Source organism: Scyliorhinus canicula, chromosome 10, assembly GCF_902713615.1.
Source record: "Scyliorhinus canicula chromosome 10, sScyCan1.1, whole genome shotgun sequence".
NCBI lineage: Eukaryota > Metazoa > Chordata > Chondrichthyes > Carcharhiniformes > Scyliorhinidae > Scyliorhinus > Scyliorhinus canicula.
This window is the reverse complement of record NC_052155.1, coordinates 125,086,981-125,109,967: the sequence shown is the minus strand read 5'-3', so window position 1 is coordinate 125,109,967 and position 22,987 is coordinate 125,086,981. Positions and strand designations below refer to the sequence as shown.

General features: G+C 45.3%; 1 protein-coding gene across 4 annotated transcripts in view; it reads left to right on the top strand.

Moving 5' to 3' along the window:
- LOC119972651 (band 4.1-like protein 3) overlaps positions 1-22,987 on the top strand; it is a 404,335-nt gene that overhangs the window by 129,167 nt on the left and 252,181 nt on the right. The window lies entirely within an intron of this gene.

Genomic DNA, 22,987 nt, shown 5'->3' with positions numbered 1-22,987 from the left:
TAAAAAATGTATAATTCAAAGTTACTTGTTTAAATATGGACAGCTTCAGCAACAATAAAATAAATTATACTTCACAGTAAGGAGAGGAGGAAGAAATTGGGTTCTTGCATGTGAAGCCTCAAGGTTGGTAACAGTGGGGTGAAAAGAATAAAAATGCCATAGAAGCCTGGGTCAGCTCAGTGAAAGATCTAATGGATGCACGGATTGAAAGATTGGACACAGATACACGATTGGTGCGGATTGATATCCATATTAACTGTTAGATCACAAGGAAGCTTCCCAAAAAGCATCCAATTGTTCCTTAGTTTTTGGAAAACCCATAGTAGTTCAAAGTTGTCTATTGCAAGGAGAAAATGTGTGGGATGCATGTGATGGTAGATTTGAATGAGGAAAGATAAGAATGGATCCCTGATTGGAGCATAAACCCCAGTACGGACTCGTTGGGCCAGATAGCCAGTTTCTGTGTCATATATTCAATGTAATCCCATGTCATTGCAGCATCTTATCCTGTTTTATCTTACTTTCTATCTTTTTATCATCCAGGAAGATCTAATTTGGATTTCTCCCTTTCCTCTTTGTGAGAGTGTACTTCACCTGTACTTAAAACATTTCTTCAAAGGCAGCCATTGTTCTGTTACAGTACTGCCAATCTTTCATTCCACTTTTTCTGGGTCAGATCCATTCCTACACTATTGAAGTTAGCTCTGCTCCAATTAAGTATTTTTACTCCTTGTCCTTTTCAATGGCCAAACTAAATCTTATAAAACTGTAATCATTGGGTGCGATTTAATTAAAAAGGAACAAACCCCATAGTGATCTCATTTAGTCGCATGTTTTCCGGCACTCATGGTGCCAAGAAACACATGGCTATAAAATGCCACCTGTGTTATATAAGGGGCTTCAGCGGGGAATGTTCGGCCGAGGCCACACATGGCCTCGTTTTGTGGACTGAGGAGCTTCATTTGTTGGAACTCCTCAATGCAGCGGGAGATCGAGACGCCATTTTTAATTGGCGTCCTGATCTCCGAGGCCCCCGTCGTGATCCCCAACCACACCCATTTCCAACGTATTTGAGGGTTTCCAACCTCCCTGCACTCCCCCCCCCCCCCCCCCCCCCCCCCCCATATTTTCACGATCCAATGAAGATATTTAAACTGCCTTTACGAAGATTCTGCATGGTCTTGGCCCGTGGCTGAGAAGTGTGGACTGGCCTCTCAGGCTGTTAGATGTAAACTGGCATCTCTTCTTCGGAGGGTGCTGGTAATTATACAATTTTCCCCCTTTGATTCTTCATTCTGTGTATTTGGCTGTCTGTCTCACTCAAATTGCTTGACTCTAGAAATTAGCATGTGTATACCTCCACTGATCTCTCAGTCATCTAAGCACGTGGATGCACATTAGACCATTGCTAATCTCGTTACTGGGAAAGTCGCATCTTATCATGCCTTTTGAATGTTGGCTACAGCTGTCGCTAGGCAGATTTCCACCTGCTGCTGGGCAGATCACATCCTATCATGCCTTGTTAAATTTGTTTTACTGCTGTTACTAGGCAAATCCATGTCACTTAATTTTGCCATTCACACCTCTTTATTTTTGTTAGTTGTCCCATTATTACTCTTGACCTTGTACCATGAAAACATTTGTAATTCAATCTCTTGTCATCCACCCCATCATAGATCTTCCCTTTTTTAAATGTTCCACCCTATCTCCCATTTCATTTGTCTAAGACCTATTCTTATGTTTTTAACTTTTCCCAGGCCTGATGAAAGGTCACTGACTTGAAATATTAACTTATTTGTATCTTTTGCAAATTTATTAATGTCGTCCATTGTAGTCCTGCTCGGTATGGATTCTTTCCCCCAGTCCATTTTCTGCAAATTTAGAAATTGTGTTTTAGATTTCCAAATCATGAATTTAAATAATGAACAGTAATGTTCACAACATTGATCCTTGTGGAACACCAGTTCCCACCTTCTGCAACTCTACCATTTACTCTTGCTCTCTGCCTTTTACCTTGAAGCTAACTACAATCTGTTTTGCCACTTGTCCTTGACTACACGTTCTCTGACCTTCATTTCATTAGTTTAATGGGACAATTTATTGAAGGCCTTTTGAAAATCCAGATATGCAACATGACCATTGTCTGGTCTTGCTCTTACCTCAAAGATTCAATCAAGTTGGCCAAGCAGGATTTTTCTCTTTTGAAATCCATGCTGACTATCCAATAAAATGTTCTTTTATATTCTGCTACAGTAAGAGATTCCATTATTCTTCCCGGTACCAATGTTAAATTGACTGGTTTATAATTCCCTCAGCATTTTATATCCCTTCTTAGATTGCTAACATAATTCCTATATTTATCAATTCTCTGACACTACATTTTATTCTAACAAATGATTAAATATATGTAGTAATGCCTTTGTTACCTATTTTGCTTCAGTGTACCATACTGATCAAGAAATTATCCTGAACACATTTCAGAAATACTTTCTGCTCTATGTCGCTTATATAATTATTATTCTAGTGGCCTATATTAGGATGGATTAAATTTCCCATTATAATTACACCTCTTTCTAATTTCCCTGCCAATTTGTCCCTCTGCATATTTCCTATTAGTTGGTGACCATACACACAGTAGTATAATGATACCCCTCTCATTTCTTAATTCTATCCAAATAGATTCTGCCTTGACCACTCCAGGACATCCTCTCGCCAACATTATAATATTCTCCTCAATCAATAATGCAACTTCATACTTCCTTTCCTTCCCCATTACCCTTCACACCTTCCTTAACACCACACAGAAATATTTATTTTCTTTAAGCCACGTGTAATTTACTGCCACAACATCCTATTTCCATGTGACTATTTGTAACTGCAGCTCAACAACTGTTTTTACAATGTTTTTTATGTTTGTATACGTGCGGGGCAGCACGGTGGTGTAGTGGGTTAGCATGCGACCTCACGGCGCTGAGGTCCCAGGTTCGATCCCGGCTCTCGGTCACTGTCCGTGTGGAGTTTGCACATTCTCCCCGTGTTTGCGTGGGTTTCACCCCCACAACCCAAAGATGTGTAAGCTAGGTGGATTGGCCACGCTAAATTGCCCCTTAATTGGAAAAAATGAATTGGGTACTCTAAATTTTAAAAAAATGTTTGTATACGTGCAGTGTAAACCTGTTGTAGGCCTTGTTGCATTCCCTCTTTGTTTGACCCCACTAATGCCTTAAGGCCATTTCTGCTATCTGTAACTCCCAATCCTTTGTTTACCTTGTTTCTTCTTAATACCATCGACATGTTGGTTGAAATGCTCCCAGCAGTATTAACAAAATACCCTTTAAGGATATCTGTTCTGGCTCTGTTTAGGTACAACCTGTCTGACCTGTATCAAACCAACTCCCTGAGAGTTGGTACTCCCTGAGTACCAATGTCTCTGTTTTCTGAAATCTTCCTTCCTGCACCATCTTGCCAGCCACACATTTCTATATTCACTAGTACATGACACCCACAAATGGCTGTCTTTTCAGATCTTCCTAGCTCTTAAAAATATATCTGCAAACCGTCACCTCCCTTTTCTACCTATATCCAGTGGAGTGAATCAGATTGCTTGAAGACTGATATGTACCGTGGGAACCTCAGAAAGAAATGAGGTTGACCATCCAATCTGAATGAAGGTGGTTGTAAACACATAGGCCTTGTTTTTTGACTTCAGGTGCTGCTTTTCACCGTCAGTGAGGATGTTCATGGGACTGCTTCGTCCAGTTAGTTGCCTAATTGTTCATCACTGTCCATGACTGGATATAGTGGGATTGCATAGCTTACATCTGATCTGTTGGTTGTGGGATTCCTTAGCAGTTTCTCTAATGTATTGGGCGGGATTCTCTGAGCCGGTGCCGAGTTGGAGAATTGCTGCAGGGGGCACGCAAATCCCGCCACGCCGCTCCGACGCTGGGCCGCTGATTCTCTGGTCACTGGAGAATCGACGCCAATCGCGCCGGCGCAGTTGCCATTGAAAGCAGCCCCTGCGGTGTTCCTCCGCGCTCAACGGGCCGAGTGCATGCCGAGTTCCTGCCGAGTCCGGCCGGCGTCGTTCGCATATGGTCCTGCCCGGTGGGATTTCGCCGTTCTGGCTGCGGGAGCCGTCCTGGTGGGAGGCGGGGTGTGCCGACTCCAGGGGGGGGTGGGTGGGTGGGGGGGGGGGGGGCCCTCCACAGTGGCCAGGCCCGCGATAGGGGGCAACCGATCGGCGGGCGCGCTCATTCCAAGGAGGGCCTATGTTCCTCCGCGCCGGGCCCATGTAGGGCTCCGCCATGTTGCCCAGGGGACCGGCGCAGTGTCAGCCGTGGCACGCATGCATGGACCCGCGCACGTTGTGGCACGCATGCCCGGACCCACGCCGGCCGTGGCGCACTTGCGCGTACCAGTGCCGGCCATGTAGGGCCAGCTTTCGGCACCGGAGCAGCGCACAGAACTCCAGCGGCATGCTAGTCCCCAAGGAAGGGGAGAATGACTGGGTCTGGAGGTGTGCTGACGCCGCCATCGCCCACACTGGTTTTGACGCTGGCGTCAAAACTTGACCGGGATTTCAGAGAATCCTGGCCGTTGTTTCTAGTGTTTAGTATGCATGTAGCCCTATGAAACATCTGCAAGTTGGAACCTCCACTTTTAAGGATATTTGGTGATATTCCTGGTATGTTCTTCGATACACATTCATCCGAGGTTAATTCCCTGGCTTTGAAAATAATAATAGTGTGAGGGATTTGACGGCCATGATGTTACGAATATGGCCATGCAGGCAATTTTAACTTGCTGCCTACCTGGTTTCTGTAGTGTGGACATGGTTAAAGTCACTTCTTTCATGCAAACCTGCACAATTGCTGCTGCTTCCAAGTACATCAGTTGCCCCTGTGTTTGTAATTGTACACAAAGCCATTGTTAATTGAGATCCAAAACTTATTTTGAGCCCTAAGACTGTGATCTTATTCCAAAGAATGGCACACAAATGAAAGGCTTCTTGATTGCACAAAGAAAGAAAATCATACCCCAGCAATAAAGATGACAGCTTGTGACTCGACAAGAAGTGTAACAATTGGAATTTAAATAATTACACGAGAACTGTGTGATATGTCGCTGAAGCCTCACTGTTGTGGAAATAAGACAGCAACATGTTATTTAATAAGTGTAATCATTGGGTAGTGGTTTCTGCGACGAAAGTGCTCCTCATTTTAGAAACTGTCACGCTGCAAATTCATTGTCTGCATGTAATTACACCGTAACCATCTTTAAACCCCATTTTTAAACTGCAGTGAGCATTTGCTTTATCTTCTTTAATTGGTAAGGTTCCTTCTTAGGCAGTCCCTCGGGATTGACCATGACTTGCTCCCACTCTGGCTTAACAGGGCCTGAGATGGCTGATGATAGTTTTGATCAGCAGACAGCCACATACAATGTGGTGCCTAAAGGGTCTGGAAAATGAGTTGTTTCGAGGTTTGTGCACTCTCTCTGGCGCCTCATCTTCACCTTTGCATGCTCCGAAACAAAGTCTCTTGATGTGTTCAGTGCCTTCCCAAATAAACCTCTTCCATTCTGGTGGGTAATAGTCCAGGGACTCCCATGGGTTGCCAGGGGGTAAAAGCAAATTACTGTGGATACTGGAATCTGAAACCAAAAGAAAAAAATGCTGGAAAATCTCTGCAGGTCTGGCAGCATCTGTAGGAAGAGAAAGAGTTAACGTTTTGAGCCCAGATGACCTTTTGACAAGCTTTGACTTGAAACGTTAGCTCTTTTCTCTCCTGACAGATGCTGCCAGACCTGCTGAGATTTTCCAGCATTTTCTCTTTTGGTTGCCAGGGGTTGTTTGATCTCCTTTAGGAATGCGTTGAGGACATCCATTGTCTTTTCCATTGTCCTCCTGGGAGTCTGCTGCCACAACTGAGGTCCGAGTAAAACAATTGTTTTGGGATTCTGGTGTCAGCCATGAGCCATATAAGGAGATATTGGGGCTGATGACCATAGGATACAGGAGCAGAATTAGATCATTCTGCCCATCACGTCTGCTCCACCTTTTGATCATGGCTGATATGTTTCTCATCCCCATTCTCCTGCCTTATCCCTGTAATCACTGATCCCCTTATTAACCAAGTACCTATCTATCTCTGTTTTAAAGACACTCAGTGATTTGGCCTCTACAACCTTCTGCGGCAATGAGCTCCACAGATTCACCACCCTCCAGCTGAAGACATTCTCCATTTTAAAGGATCGTCACTTCAGTCTGAGATTGTGCCCTCGGGTTCTAGTCTCTCCTACTAATGGAAATATCTTCTCCACATCCACCCTATCTAGGCCTCTCCATATTCTTTAAGCTTCAATAAGATCCCACTCATTCTTCTAAACTCCATCGAGAACCCAGAGTCCTCAACTGCTCCTCATATGACAAGCCCTTTGATCCGGGGATCTTCTTATAAATCTCGTCTGGACCCCCTCCCCCAAGGTCAGCTCAACCTTCCTCAGATACGGGGCAAATTACTGCTCCCAAAATTCCAAATGGGGTCAGGCCAGAGCTTTATAAAGCCTCAGCAGTACATCTTGTATTCTAGCCCTCTCGAAATGAATGCTAACATTGTATTTGCCTTCCTAACTTCCAGCTGAAATTGCACATTAACCGTAAGAGAATCCTGAACTAGGACTCCAAAGTACTTCAGATTTACAAAGCTTTTCCCCGTTTAGAAAATTGTCCTTACCTCTATTCTTCCTACCAAAGTGCATAGCCTCACACTTTTCCACATTGTATTCCATCTGCTGCTTCTTTGCCCACTTTCCTAACCTATCCAAGTCCTTCTGCAGCCTCCCCACTTCCTCAATATTACCTGCCCTTCTTTATGGGCGCGGTTCTCCGCTCCCGCGCGGCATCGGGAAGGCCGTCGTGAACTCGGCCGAGTTTCATGACGGCCTCGGAGCCGCTCCTCGCACCCTATTCAGCTCCCCCCCCCCATGGGGCTAGGAGCGGCGTTCCGTAAATCTCGGCCGCCGGGCCTTGATGCTTGCGTCAAGGCGGCGCGCCGAGAATGACGCGACGGAGGCACCTAAGTGACGTCAGCCGCACATGCGCAGGTTGGCCGGCTCCAACCCGCGCCTGCGCGGTTGCCATCTTCCCCTCCGCTGCTCCGCAAGACGTGGCGGCTTGATCTTGTGGGGCCAGCGCGGCATGTCGTGAGTCGCCCGGCCCTCCCCCGATTCTCCCACCCGGCGTGGGGAGCGGAGAATTGTGCCCTATATCTTTGTATCATCTGCTAATTTAGCAACAATGCACTCAGTTCCTTCTTCCAGATCGTTAATGTATATCATGAACAGTTGTGGTCCCCTGTGGAACACCACTAGTCACTGGCTGCCATCCTGAAAAAGTCCCCTTTATCCCCAGTTTCTTCCTTCTGCAGGTCAGTAACTCCTCTATCCATGCCAATACCATACCCCTAACACCATGGGCCTTGTCTTATTTAGTGTTCTGTAAATCCAAATAGATCACGTGCACTGGCTCTCCTTTGTCTAAATTATTTTTACCTCCTCAAAAAATTCTAACAAATTTATCAAGCATAACCATTCTTTGACAAAGCCGTGCTGATTTAGCCCTATTTTTCCATGCACATCTAAGTACTCCGCAATCTCATCCTTAAAATTGGACTCTAAAATCTTACCAACGACCAAAGTCAGGCTAACCGGCCAATAATTTTCCATCTTCTGCCGGCCTCCCTTCTTAAACATGTGTGACATTAGCCATTTTCCAGTCCCCTGGGACTCTCCCCTGACTCCAGTGATTCCTGAAAGATCACCACTAATGCCTCCACAACCTCCTCAGCTATCTCTTTTGGAACCCTGGGGTGATTTATCCACCTTCAAACCTTTCAGCTTTCCCAGAACCTTCTCCTTAGTGATGGCCACTACACTCCCCTCTGCCCCCGACTCCCTTGAAGTTCTGATTTTCCATTGCTGTCTTCCACTGTGAAGACTGATGCAAAGTGCCTATTCAGATCCTCTGTCATTTCTTTATTCCCCATTATTATCATTATACAGTAAATGGTAGAACCCTTAAGAGTATTGACCGCAGAGTTATCTGGGGTGTGCAGGTCCACAGGTTATTGAAAGTGGCAATGCAGTTGGAGAAGGTAGTTGAGAAGGCATGTGGTAGACTTGCCTTCATCGGCCGGGCATTGAGTCTAAAAATTGGTCAAAAAAAAGTCATGCTGCAGCTGCAGCTGGAGGCCGGGACGCTAAATGGCTTCAAGGCAGAGATAGATAAATTCTTGATGTCGCGAGGAATTAAGGGCTACGGGGAGAATGCTGGTAGGTGGAGTTGAAATGCCCATCAGCCATGATTGAATGGCGGAGTGGACTCGATGGGCCGAATGGCCTTACTTCCACTCCTATGTCTTATGGTCTTATGGGTAGAACCATAGATAGGCCACACTTGGAATATAGTGTTCAATTCCGGTCGCCACACTATCAGAAGGACGTGGAAGCTTTGGAAAGAGTACACAAGCGGTTTATCAGGATGTTGCCTGGTATTGAGGGCATTAGCTATGAGGAGTGGTTGGATAAACTCGGTTTGTTCTCACTGGAAGGTTCGGGGGCGACCTGATAGACGTCTGTAAAATTATGAACTGGACAGAACGGAAATCAAAAGCTTTTTACCAGGGTGAAAGAGTCAATTATTATGGGACAAAGGTTTAACGTGCGAGGGACAAATTTTGAGGAGAGCTGCAAGGGAAGTTTTGTTTACACAGAGGGTAGTGGAGCCTTGGACTCTCTGCCAGAGGAGGTGATTGAAGCAGGAACGGTAGTGACATTTAAAGGGCATCTTAACAAATACATGAATAGGACAGGAATAGAGGAAAATGGACCCGGAAGTGTAGAAGGTTTTAGGTTAGATGGGCAGCATAGTCAGCGCAGGCTTGGAGGGCCAAAGGGCCGTTCTGAGCTGTACTTTTCTTTGTTCTTTGTTCTCCAGCCACATTTTCCAGTGATCCAATGTCTATTCTTGTCTCTCTCTTTCCTTTTCAAAAACAAGCTTTTTGCAATCTTATTTTATGTTACTAGCTGACTTACACTCTTATTTCATCTCCCCCACCCCTTACTGCTTTTTCATTTGTCCTCTACTTGCTTTTAAAGGCTTCCCAATCCTCAGGTTTTCCACTAATCCTCACTATGTTGTATGTTTTTTCTTTTATGCTACCCTGACTTACCTTGTCAGTCATGGTTGCCTCACCCTCACCTTAGCATGTTTCCTCCTCCTTGGGATCAATTTCTGTTGTGCCTCCCAAACAACCCCAAAAAACTCTTGCCATTGTTGTTCCACAGTCTTCCCTGCTAGGCTCTCCTTCCAATCTCCGCTGCTCCATCATGTCTTTGTAATAACCTTACTCAATTGTAATACTGTTACACCATATCCCAGCTTCTTTCTCTCAAACTGCAGGGCAAATTCTATCATATTGTGGTCACTGCCCCCGAAGGGTTCCTTCACCTTAAGTTCCCGAATCAAGTCTGCCTCATTACACATCACCAAATCCAGAATTGCCTGTTCCCATACGGGCTCAACCACAAGCTGTTCCAAAAAAAACATCTCGTAGACATTCCACAAATTCCTTTTCTTGGGATCCGCTACCAACCTGATTTTCCCAGTCCCCCTGCATATTGAAGTCCCCCATGATTATTGTAATATTGCCGTTCTTGTATGCCTTTTCTATCTCCTGGTTTATTTTCTGCCCCACATCCTGAGTACTGCTTGGGGCCTGTACGTATCTCCATCAGGGTCTTTTTTTCCCTTTACGATTCCTCAACTTTACCCACAGAGATTTTACACCTTCTGACCCTATATCGCTCTTGCTATTGATTTAATTTAATTTCTTCTGAACAAGGCAGCCTCGCCCCCCTCAGCCCATCTGCCCGTCCTTTCAATAGGACACATATCCGTGGATGTTTAGTTTCGAGCCATGGTCCCCTTGCAGCTGTGATGCCCACATCATCATACCAGGCAATTTCAATGTGAACTACAAGCTCATTTACCATGTTTCTTAGACTACGCGGAATTAGGTATAACACCCTCAGTCCTGCGTTGACCACCCCCCTTCTCATAGATGTCCCCTTATCTGATGCGCTTGAAGTTAGATTCCTGCTGCTTTCCATACTCTATTACTTGTTCTGGAAACTTTACGACCACTCCTGAGCCCCCCCTTCCTTTAACTAATTTAAAGTCCTCATCATTAATCTATAGCCCTAGTTATGCGATTTGCCAGGACTCTGGGCCCAGCATGATTCAGATGAAGATTGTCCCATCAGAACAGCTCCCTCCTTCCCCAGTACTGGTGCCAATTTCTCCTGAATTTGAACCCATTTTTCCCACACCAACCTTTGATTAAAGCAGCAGGGTAGCACATGGTTAGCACTGTTGCTTCACAGCGCCAGGGTCCCCGGTTCAATTCCCGGCTTTGGACACTGTCCGTGCGGAGTCTACACCTTCTCCATGTGTCTGCGAGGGTTTCTTTCTGGTGCTCCGTTTTCCTCCCACAGTCCAAAGACGAGCTTGTTCGGTGAATTGGACATTCTGAATTCTCCCTGTGTACCCGAACAGGCGCTGGAGTGGGGCAACTGGGGCATTTTCACAGTGACTTTGTTGCAGTGTTAATGTAAGCCTACTTGTAACACTAATAAAGATTATTATTATTACCTCTTTAATGTTATTGACCCTGTGCCAATTCGCTCGTGGCTCAGGTTGTAATCTGGAGGTTATTACCTTTTTAATTCTGCTTTCTAATTTAGCCGCTAGCTGTTCATACTTGCTTAGCAGACCCTCTATCCTTGCTCTACAAACGACATTGGTACCCACGTGGACCATGACAACTGGATGTTTACATTCTCGTTCCCAAGTTTCTTTGTAGCCCAGATGGGATATCCTGAACCTACACAACCTTTGGGACTCCTGATCCTGATCTCCAAGAACAGCGGCTGTGATTCTCCGAACCTCTGCTCCGCAATAAGCCCCAGCGTGGGGGGGAGGGGGTGGGGAGAATGTGGCGTTGGACCCGTGATGCCCTCCCGCGATTCTCCGGCAACCGGAGAATCGCCACCAGTCGCACGGTCGACACAACGCCAGTCGGGAGCCGTTGAAAGAGGCCCCCGCAGCGATTTTCCGCAGACAACCGGCCGAGTGTCCACCGGCATGGTTCACGTATGGTTCCACCCGGCGGCAGCTCGGAGTCACGGCTGCGGTGTCTATCCTGGTGGGGGACAGGGTGGTCCGTCACTGGGGGGGGCCCTCCAAGATGGCCAGGCCCACGATTGGGTGCCACCGATCGGCGGGCATGTGCAATCTGGGGGGGGGCTACTTCTTCGGCGCCGGCATGCTGTGTGGGTCCGCCATGTGGGCGGCCCTGGGCATGCGCGGACCCGCAGCCGGAGGTGCAGGGCCCCGTATCGGCAGCCAGAGCTGCATGGAGCACTCCAGGGCCCTGCAAACCCCCTTAAAAATGGAGAATCACCCCAGACTTTCTAGAAAAAAGTCCCGAGTGATTCACGTCTGTTTTCTCACGGGCATGGGGACACAGCCACATTATTGAAGAATCCCGCCAGTGTCTATGCCCCTAACTCTACTATCCCTGATTAGAATCTTATAATAATATTATCTTTATTATTGTCACAAGTAGGCTTACATTAACATACTGCAATTAAGTTACTGTGAAAAGCCCCTAGTCGCAACACTCGGGCGCTTGTTCAGGTATACTGAGGGAGATTTCAGAACGTCCAATTCACCTAACAAGCACGTCTTTCGGGACTTGTGGGAGGAAATCGGAGCACCCGGAGGAAACCCACGCAGACACGGGGAGAACGTGCAGTTTCTTCACGGACAGTGACCCAAGTGGGAATCGAACCTTGGACCCTGGCGCGGTCAAGCAACAGTGCTAACCACTGTGCTACTGTGACGGCCGATTACGGCTACATTTCTTTTCTCTTGTCCCTGACTACTGGCTAAATTCAAGGTAATTAATCTAAGGCCTATGGCTGCCTCCTGAAACACAGCATACAGGTAACTCTACTCCTCCCTGATGTGTCGCAGCGTCCGAAGCTCAGACTCCAGCTGATCAACTCTAAGCCGAAGATCCTCTGGCAACATTGTTTTTACAGATGTGTTCACTAGGAACTACAATGAGGTCCACATCATGCAGGTACAACACATTGCCCGGCCCTGCATCTCTGTTTTATTTAATTAGTTTATATATTTTTTTTAAATGTCCGACTGGTCTCTAGTTTTTTCATCTGCAGAATAAAGAACATAAGAACATAAGAACTAGGAGCAGGAGTAGGCCATCTGGCCCCTCGAGCCTGCTCCGCCATTCAATTAGATCATGGCTGACCTTTTGTGGACTCAGCTCCACTTTCCGGCCCGAACACCATAACCCTTAATCCCTTTATTCTTCAAAAAACTATCTATCTTTATCTTAAAAACATGTAATGAAGGAGCCTCAACTGCTTCACTGGGCAAGGAATTCCATAGATTCACAACCCTTTGGGTGAAGAAGTTCCTCCTAAACTCAGTCCTAAATCTACTTCCCCTTATTTTGAGGCTATGCCCCCTAGTTCTGCTGTCACCCGCCAGTGGAAACAACCTGCCCGCATCTATCCTATCTATTCCCTTCATAATTTTAAATGTTTCTATAAGATCCCCCCTCATCCTTCTAAATTCCAACGAGTACAGTCCCAGTCTACTCAACCTCTCCTCATAATCCGACCCCTTCAGCTCTGGGATTAACCTAGTGAATCTCCTCTGCACACCCTCCAGCGCCAGTACGTCCTTTCTCAAGTAAGGAGACCAAAACTGAACACAATACTCCAGGTGTGGCCGCACTAACACCTTATACAATTGCAACATAACCTCCCTAGTCTTAAACTCCATCCCTCTAGCAATGAAGGACAAGATTCCATTTGCCTTCTTAATCACCTGTTGCACTTGTAAACCAACCTTCTGTGACTCATGCACTAGCACACCCAAGTCTCTCTGAACAGCGGCATGCTTTAATATTTTATCGTTTAAATAATAATCCCGTTTGCTGTTATTCCTACCAAAATGGATAACCTCACATTTGTCAACATTGTATTCCATCTGCCAGACCCGAGCCCATTCACTTAACCTATCCAAATCCCTCTGCAGACTTCCAGTATCCTCTGCACTTTTCGCTTTACCACTCATCTTAGTGTCATCTGCAAACTTGGACACATTGCCCTTGGTCCCCAACTCCAAATCATCAATGTAAATTGTGAACAATTGTGGGCCCAACACGGATCCCTGAGGGACACCACTAGCTACTGATTGCCAACCAGAGAAACACCCATTTATCCCAACTCTTTGCTTTCTATTAATTAACCAATCCTCTATCCATGCTACTACTTTACCCTTAATGCCATGCATCTTTATCTTATGCAGCAACCTTTTGTGTGGCACCTTGTCAAAGGCTTTCTGGAAATCCAGATATACCACATCCATCGGCTCCCCGTTATCTACTGCACTGGTAATGTCCTCAAAAAATTCCACTAAATTAGTTAGGCATGACCTGCCTTTAACGAACCCATGCTGCGTCTGCCCAATGGGACAATTTCTATCCAGATGCCTCGCAATTTCTTCCTTGATGATAGATTCCAGCATCTTCCCTATTACCGAAGTTAAACTCACTGGCCTATAATTTCCTGCTTTCTGCCTACCTCCTTTTTTAAACAGTGGCGTCACATTTGCTAATTTCCAATCCACCGGGACCACCCCAGAGTCTAGTGAATTTCGGTAAATTATCACTAGTGCATCTGCAATTTCCCTAGCCATCTCTTTTAGCACTCTGGGATGCATTCCATCAGGGCCAGGAGACTTGTCTACCTTTAGCCCCATTAGCTTGCCCATCACTCCCTCCTTAGTGATAACAATCCTCTCAAGGTCCTCACCTGTCATAGCCTCATTTCTATCAGTCGCTGGCATGTTATTTGTGTCTTCCACTGTGAAGACCGACCCAAAAAACCTGTTCAGTTCCTCAGCCATTTCCTCATTTCCCATTATTAAAACTCCCTTCTCATCCTCTAAAGGACCAATATTTACCTTAGCCACTCTTTTTTGTCTTATATATTTGTAAAAACTTTTACTGTCTGTTTTTATATTCTGAGCAAGTTTACTCTCATACTCTATCTTACTCTTCTTTATAGCTTTTTTAGTAGCTTTCTGTTGCCCCCTAAAGATTTCCCAGTCCTCTAATCTCCCAGCAATCTTTGCCACTTTATATGCTTTTTTCTTCAATTTGATACTCTCCCTTATTTCCTTAGATATCCACGGTCGATTTTCCCTCTTTCTTCCGTCCTTCCTTTTTGTTGGTATAAACCTTTGCTGAGCACTGTGAAAAATCGCTTGGAAGGTTCTCCACTGTTCCTCAACTGTTCCACCATAAAGTCTTAGCTCCCAGTCTACCTTAGCTAGTTCTTCTCTCATCCCCTTGTAATCTCCTTTGTTTAAACACAAAACACTAGTATTTGATTTTACTTTCTCACCCTCCATCTGTATTTTAAATTCCACCATATTGTGATCGCTCCTTCCGAGAGGATCCCTAACTATGAGATCATGAATCAATCCTGTCTCATTACACAGGACAAGATCTAGGACCGCTTGTTCCCTCGTAGGTTCCATTACATACTGTTCTAGGAAACTATCGCGGATACATTCTATAAACTCCTCCTCACGGTTGCCTTGACCGACCTGGTTAAACCAATCGACATGTAGATTAAAATCCCCCATGATAACTGCCGTACCATTTCTACATGCATCAGTTATTTCTTTGTTTATTGCCTGCCCCACCATCTCGTTACTATTTGGTGGCCGATAGACTACTCCTATCAGTGACTTTTTCGCCTTACTATTCCTGATTTCCACCCAAATGGATTCAACCTTATCCTCCATAGCACCGATGTCATCCCTTACTATTGCCCGGATGTCATCCTTAAATAACAGAGCAACACCACCTCCCTTACCATCCACTCTGTCCTTCCGAATAGTTTGATACCCTCGGATATTTAACTCCCAGTCGTGACCATCCTTTAACCATGTTTCAGTAATGGCCACTAAATCATAGTCATTTACGATGATTTGTGCCACCAACTCATTTACTTTATTCCGAATACTACGAGCATTCAGGTAAAGTACACTTATGTTGGTTTTTTTACCTCTGTTTTGAATCTTAACATCTCCAGTTTTATTCCTTTTGTTATTACTGGGCCTATTCACTGTGCTCCCCTCAGTCACTGTACCTTGTACTGTCGCCCTTATGGATTTCTGACTATGTCTTCTCTGCCTTGCACTTTTCCCCTTACTTCCTTTTGTTTCTGTCCCTGTTTTACTACCTTCCAACTTCCAGCATTGGTTCCCATCCCCCTGCCACATTAGTTTAAACCCTCCCCAACAGCTCTAGAAAACACCCCACCTAGGACATCGGTTCCAGTCCTGCCCAAGTGCAGACCGTCCGGTTTGTACTGGTCCCACCTCCCCCAGAACCGGTCCCAATGCCCCAGGAATTTGAATCCCTCCCTCTTGCACCATCTCTCGAGCCACGCATTCATCCTATCTATCCTGACATTCCTACTCTGACTAGCTCGTGGCACTGGTAGCATTCCTGAGATTACTACCTTTGAGGTCCTACTTTTTAGTTTAACTCCTAACTCCCTGAATTCCGCTTGTAGGACCTCATCCCGTTTTTTACCTATATCGTTGGTGCCTATGTGCACCACGACAGCTGGCTGTTCACCCGCCCCCCCCCCCAGAATGTCCTGCAGCCGCTCCGAGACATCCTTGACCCTTGCACCAGGGAGGCAACATACCATCCTGGAGTCTCGATTGCGTCCACAGAACCGCCTGTCTATTCCCCTTACGATCGAGTCCCCTATCACTATAGACCTGCCATTTTTCTTCCTGCCCTGCTGTGCAGCAGAGCCAGCCACGGTGCCATGAACCTGGCTGCTGCTGCCTTCCCCTGGTGAGCCATCTCCCTCAACAGTACCCAAAGCGGTATATCTGTTTTGCAGGGAGATGACCGCAGGGGACACCTGCACTGCCTTCCTACTCTTGCTCTTTCTTTTGGTCACCCATTTTCTATCTCCCTCAGTAACCTTCACCTGCGGTGTGTCCAACTCGCTAAACATGCTATCCACGACCTCCTCAGCATCGCGGATGCTCCAAAGTGAGTCCATCCGCAGCTCCAGAGCCGTCAAGCGGTCTAACAAGAGCTGCAACTGAACACACTTCTTGCACGTGAAGGAGCCAGGGACAGTGGACGTGTCCCTGAGCTCCCACATCGCACACGAGGAGCATGACACGGGGCTTCGGCCGGTGGGGGGATGCGGAGAATGGTGGACCGCGCCTCTGGTCTAGCCAGTGATGCCCACACCCCACGAATGAATAAATATGGGGTGAGATTTATAGGCTAGTCACACCTGCAGGAAATCCTGATCTCACGCTGGCACATGTGTTTCCTGGTGACGAGGGGTTGAGGCAATGGAAAATACCGTTGACAATGGCGGGACTGGGAGATCACACATTCCAGCCGCCTCCCTCCCATAGAAACTGTCATTGCTTTTGAATGATGTCGTTGAGGTATAGCATATATATGAGAAATAGGGGGAGATCAGGGATGTCTCCAGCAATTGAAGTGGGAAGAGGAGTCTTTGGATTCTCTCTGTGACCAGATAGACAAGAATGCAGTCTGGTGAATATAGCTCCACATAGTTAACCAGTGGGAGAGAGGCTTTGGATGTGATGGCATGGTCAATTGTGTCAAAGGCTGAAGACAGGTCAAAAAGGACAAGGAAGGATAATTTGCCATTTCAGTCACATAGAATGTAATTTGTGACTTGTGTAAGATTTGATTTGTTACTGTGGCAGAGTTCATGTGCACCTTACTGTAGGAGGTGAGGGGGGAGGAGACAAGAGAACGGTTACAAAGATGATTTGCATTGGAGAAAAGAGCTGGGAGTCTTCTTCTTCATCTGCTCAACCAATGATAACCATAATCAGCCACTGATCTGTGATCTGCATTATGATCAGTCACTCTGCTTTGTTTTTGGGAATCCTTTGCCCAAGGTTCTTTTCTGTTCGCTAATTTCTTTCCTAACTTTCCAAAGCTTACTCAAAACTCTTTCATCCTACCATCTGTGGTCCACTCTTTCCCTATTCCCCCCCGCCCCCCGTTCATCTTGATTGGTTTCCACCCTTTTCTTATCAATCCAACTTTGCATCTTTCTGCACATGAAGCCACTGTATAAATGCAAGGTATCATTGTCATTCGATTAAATACACAGGGATGGCATGGTAGCACAGTGGTTAGAAAATTTGCTTCACAGCTCCAGGGTCCCAGGTTCGATTCCCGGCTTGGTCACTGTGTGGAGTCTGCACATTCTTCCCATGTCTACGTGGGTTTCCTTCGGGTGCTCCAGTTTCCTCCCACAGTCCAAAGATGTGCAGGTTAGGTGGATTGGCCATGATAAATTGCCCTTAGTGTCCAAAAAGGTTAGGTGGAGTTACTGGGTTACAGGGGATGAGGTGGAGGCGTGGGCTTAAGTAGGCTGCTCTTTCCAAGGGCTGGTGCAGACTCGATGGGGCGAATGGCCTCCTTTTGCACTGTGAATTCTATGATTCTATGAAAGCATATATATCACAAGAAAGCTGTAAATACAAGGTGATGTCATATGAGAACTCTCAATAGTCTTAGCCTTTGGCCATTGTGCTTGCCAAAGATATAGTTTGAACAATACATTGTGAAAATAAGTTCGAACATATGTACGTTGTGTGATGTTGGAATCTGGCCACTTCAAATTTTAACTTCTTTTCAGTTTCTTTAAGTAACAGTGTACACGTCACTTTAACAATTGAAAGCCTGTTCCAAATTGCGACCAGAAATGCAGCTTTTCTACTGCATGGGGTGGATTCCCTGAAGAGATTTCTCAATTCAGCTAGGGAAGCCTGTTACTTGAAGCACAAACCAGCCATGTACTGTAATGGCTAATTAAATTCCTTTTAAGTTCAGATCTGCAGAGGCCCATTTCTAAACCTTCCCGAGAGAAGGGGACAACTTGCAGTTTTCAATCTATTTCGCTAAGGATAATAAAAGAGCAGGAGATGCTTTCTTAAAAACAAAACATGGTCCCAGGTCAAGACCATAAAAGCAACTGTGGTTAATTTCAGAATGCACCAAAACTCAAATCCATCTGACCCCAAACTCCAGGATCCCATTCATTGGACTCGCAGAGCCAGCAACCCTTCACCACTGATCCTGCACTCCATAACTGCCGTTAGGGCGATTTTGAGTTGTGGATACTTATCAATGCCAATGTGGCACTCCAGCACCCTCTTCCACCCTATCTGCACTCCCAACAAATTACCATCCCCGAACACCCTCCAATAACTCAGGAATCCTTCCCTTCAGTCTTCCCATACTCATGCACCATTTTTGTATTGCATTTTCCCAGAACAACTTAAAATATGTTACCTACCTGTTCTAACTGTTGTATGATGACAACCTATACATAATACAAAGTGATGAAATGTGTCCCTTTTATTACTCCATTGGATCCTAAACTTAAAACAAAATTCTATTGATTTAGCTATCGATCAAATTATATTAATCAAGATAACTCTTCATTCCCATTAAAATATCGGTATTGCACTATTTGATTCTGAAATTATTTCTAAACTCCAACCTTGCGAAATGGAGATTCCTGGTGATTGCTTCATCTGATACAATGTAATTAACATGTAGCATGTCACATGCCCTAAGCAATGCCACAGAATGCCATTTGCTAGCTACATATGAAATGAGTACATCATGCAGGTGTAACACTTGGATAAATGACAGAAAAGTGAATCAGTCACTGTTGATTGCCAAAGTGAAGCAGCACAAATCAGAACTGATGAGGTAGGAATGTACTGACCAGAAATGCAAAAACAAAAGCGGGGAGGGAAAATGAGAACATTGAGCAACTGCTAAGTATTCATGAAAAGAAACAATGCAGAATAACTATTGATCAGTCAGAACATTCCAATAAAAGTCGAAGGCAAAGTAATTTAATCACTGGAAATATTAATACGAAAGCAAAATGCTGCAGATGCTGGAACTCTGGAATAAGAATAGAAAATAATAGAAATGCTCAGCAGATCTGGCAGCATCGTTGGAGACAGAACCCGAGTTAACATTTCAGGTCTTTGCCCTTTAATTAGAACTTGGAAAGGTTAAGAATGTCATAATCAATATGGCACAGGAGGTAGCCATTCTGTCCATCAAATCCATGCTGGTTCTTTGCAGAGCAACCTAATTAATCCAATTTCCCAATTTAATCGTTGTTGTCCGACAAGTTTATTTCCCTTCAGAGGGTAGAGTCTCGGATATCTACAAGGTGCTCATGAAGGGGGAAGAGTCCCAGATGGAGGAACTGAAACTCAAATGGGAGGAGGAACTCGGCAGGGAGATGGAGGACGGGGTATGGGCGGAAGCCCTGAGTAGGATAAACTCAACTGCAACATGTGCCAGGCTCAGCCTGATTCAGTTTAAGGTCGTTCATCGGGCCCACATGGTGGTGGCTCGGATGAGCAAATTCTTGGGGTAGAGGATGAGTGCGCTAGATGCGCGGGAGGACCAGTGAACCATGTACACATGTTTTGGGCATGCTTAAGCTTAGGGGGTACTGGGAGGGATTTGTGGGTGTCATGTCCCGGGTACTGAAAACAAGGGTGGTGATGAGTCCAGAGGTGGCAATTTTCGGAGTTTCGGAAGACCCGGGAGTCCAGGAGGAGAAAGAGGCCAATGTTCTGGCCTTTGCTTCCCTGATAGCCCGGCGACGAATACTGCTGACATGGAGGGACTCTAAACCCCCGAAGACCGAACTATGGCTTTCGGACATGTCGAGTTTTCTGGGTATGGAAAAATCAAGTTCGCCTTGAGGGGATCTGTACTGGGGTTTGCCTGAAGGTGGCAACCATTCATCGACTTCTTTGCGGGAGATTGAACGTCAGCAGGGGGGGAGGGGTGGGAGGGGGGAGGTTAAAGTAGAGTAGGAGGGATAAATAGGCGGGTAGTGTTTATGGGAGAGGAGCGGTTATGTGCACTATGGTTTGGTTGAAGTGTTGGTTTTCCGTTGTTGTTTGCATATTTCTGTAACTGTTTACAATACCAAAAAATACCTCAATAAAATTGTTTGTTAAAAAAAAAGTTTATTTCCCTTCAGTGGGTATCCAATTTTCTTTTGAAATCATTGATAGTCTTTGCTCCATTCCCCGCATATGCAAACCTCCAGGTCATTAACACTAATGTCTTACTCTGAATCTCTTAATCATAGAATTCCTTAAGTGCAGAAGGAGGCCATTTGGCCCATCGACTCTGCACCAATTCTTCGAAAGACCATCCTACCTGGGCCCAATCCCACACTGGATCCCTGTAACCCCACCCAACCTTTGGACACTTGGGGGAAATTTAGCATGGCCAATCCACCTAGCCTGCACATCTTTGGATTGTGGGAGGAAACTGGAGGAAACCGCCGCAGACACTGGGAGAATGCCAAAAGCTTAAATGTGAGACCCTTAGTCCTTGTACCATCAACTAATGAAGGAGCTTTTCTTTGACTACCTCATCTAAACCTTTCATAACCTTATCTATCAAAATTCTCATATATCTCTGTCAAATCTGCTGTTCCTTCACTGTCACTGGGTCAAAATCCTGTAACTTCTTTCCTAACAGGTGTATCTACACTGCACAGAGTGCAGCAGTTCAAGGCAGTTCAGCATCAGTTCTCAAGAGCTATTAGAGTTGGAAAGATAACCCTGGCCTAGCCAACGAAGCCCGTATCCCATGATTGAATAAGAAAAGCAATCTACAAGGTACAATTCTAAGAAGAGTGGTGGAGGGGCAGGAATAGTGTGACCTCGGGATATACGTGCACAAATGATCGAAGATGGCAGAACAGGTTGAGAAAGTGGTTAAAAAGGCCTGACCCTTCTAAATGAAGTACAGGAGTACAAAATCAAATAGATTGTGATTAACCTTTATGTAGTGCACCATTCAGGTAAAGTTTCATATTTTCATCAGGGATTTCTTTCTATCTCAAAGAGTCAGCACACTTCAAAGATATCTGGGCAACCAGAGAAAAGGAGAGGATAAATGTGCATACAAACAGAAATGTTTTTTTCTTGGAATCATTTGATTTTCTGTTTGCTTTCCAAAATAAATGAATTGTATTTTGAAAGCTTTCAGATGAAAAGTTTAATTATCAACTGCAGTGGTTTTTGATGGTATATAAAAGTAAACTCTGAAATTGGAGACAGCTGAGACACATGGTCATATGTGCACTATATGAGTTGCTGGCTGCACCTATATAGTTGGCAAAAACAGCATTAATAGGAAATGTTCTTTTTAAAAAGAAACAGCTTTGGGCTCAGACCATCACTAATGGCCTAAGAACAAAATGAAATGGTTGGCTGGTGCTGGGTTTCTTGAATCCAACTCCCTCAATGCTGACTCCAGACGTTCCCTATTTCTCCAAAGTCCACCAGCTGCAATGCTTCCAAACCATGGGATCCATGCCTCAGTGGTGAAGAATTCTCAGACTAAGGGTCTGCCCCCCCTCACCATTCGATGTAGCACCCCCACCTCACAGTGCTACCAATCTATCTTTCTATTTTATTCCCTGGCCGGAGAAGCCATGCCCAATGTCATTGGAGACTTGTCACCTCATTCCTTTTGAGCCTAGGTCTCTGATACTCTGACTTATCCCCAACAATTACTGTCACCAATAGTTCTGGTGAAGGGATTATTTTCAAATAGTAACTACTTGAAATACTGAACAGGCCAGGCAACAACTGTGAAGAGACAAACAGAGTTAATGTTTCAGATTAATATATTTATCAGTTTTGAAATGACTATCGACTGTCAACATTAACTTTGTTCCTCTATCGACTGATGATTGAAAGTATGTCCAGCGATTTCTATTTTTATTTCAGATTTTCAGCACCTGCAGTATTTTGCTTGTGTTAGAAGTTGCTTTTTGAGTCTCTTTGATGTCATGGGAGGAACATAAGATTGTTTTGATGTGATTTATTTGTTTATGTAAATTTTGGCACACTTGATTTCCAGTTTAAGATTGAATAAGTGGTGCAATGTACAAAGAGGTTTTAGTTACTTAGGTTTGAAATCCTATGCGGCTTCATGATGGTTTACTATTATTGTGGAATTGTGGTGTTTTAAAAATTGAGAGACTGGTGACGATCTTTTACTTTGTCCACTGCTCCTTAAGGTGTATTGTTCCCCATGTGGCCATTTTGAGTTCAGGTAGAACATAGCAACAGACAGTTCACCTATGGAGTCATCGCAGCTGTCCTCAAATTAAGTCTGCACATGCACCTTTTCCAGCAGGCAATGTTGGTTCGAAACAAAGAGTGGAAACCTTCCCGCTCATTTTGCCTCCTTAATCTAGGGGTGCTGTGGCTGGTTTCACTGCCCCTTCTGCCATTCTGGTTTCAGATTAACTAATGCGGTGGCACAGTGGTAAGCACTGCTGCCTCACATCACCAGGGATCCGGGTCTGATTCTGACCTTGGGTGACTGTCTATGTGGAGTTTGCACATTCTTCCCGCGTCTTGTGTGGGTTTCCTCCGGGTGCTCTGGTTATCTCCAACAGTCCAAAGTTGTGCAGGTTAGGTAGTCTGGCTGTGCTAAATTGCCCCAAGGTTGGGTTATGGGAATAGGGTAGGGTTTGGGCCTAGGAAAAGTGCTCTTTCAGAAGGTTGGTGCAGATTCAATGGGCTGAATGGCCTCCTCCTGCGCTGTAGGATTTCTATGAATCCTGACTTACTTTTAAATAAAGAACAATTCAGTTCTACAGCCTGAAAACATAACGGGCGGGATTCTCTTTTGCCTGATGCCGAAATCGGGAACAGCGA